This window comes from Aptenodytes forsteri, unplaced genomic scaffold (genome assembly GCF_000699145.1).
Source record: "Aptenodytes forsteri isolate BGI_AS27 unplaced genomic scaffold, ASM69914v1 Scaffold92, whole genome shotgun sequence".
NCBI classification, from domain to species: Eukaryota; Metazoa; Chordata; class Aves; order Sphenisciformes; family Spheniscidae; genus Aptenodytes; species Aptenodytes forsteri.
This window is the reverse complement of record NW_008794581.1, coordinates 2339758-2340276: the sequence shown is the minus strand read 5'-3', so window position 1 is coordinate 2340276 and position 519 is coordinate 2339758. Positions and strand designations below refer to the sequence as shown.

The 519-nt window shown below is 48.0% G+C and overlaps 1 protein-coding gene across 1 annotated transcript in view; it reads left to right on the top strand.

Annotated features, from left to right (window-relative positions):
* The window catches only part of RNF180 (ring finger protein 180), an 86094-nt gene that overhangs the window by 82840 nt on the left and 2735 nt on the right, over positions 1–519 (top strand). The window lies entirely within an intron of this gene.

Genomic DNA, 519 nt, shown 5'->3' with positions numbered 1-519 from the left:
CATAATGGTTACTTGGGAAGACAAACGCCATCACTCCAAACGTCACCCCCCTTCCTTCTTCTTCCCCCAGCTCTATGCATGACGCATGACGTCACATGGTATGGAATGTCCCTTTGGCCAGTTTCCCCCTCCCACCCCCTCCCAGCTTCTTGTGCACCTCCAGCCTTCTCAGTCAGTAGAGCATGGGAAGCTGAAAAGTCCTTGGCTAGTGTAAGCATTACCTAGCAACAACTAAAACATCCCTGCGCTATCAACTTTGTTCTCATCCTAAGTCCAAACCACAGCATTGTACCAGCTACTAGGAAGGAAATTAACTCTATCCCTGCCGAAACCAGGACAGCAGTGCAGCAAAGACCTATTTTCCAAAATCAAAAGAGTACGTCATAAATATTGAGAGTTAGCTGAAAACGGAACAAAAATCCAGACCAGTAAGACTACACCTGAAGGTGCGCAAGTCCATGGGACCGATGAGATCCATCCATGGGTCCTGAAGGAACTGGCAGATGAAGTTGCTAAGCC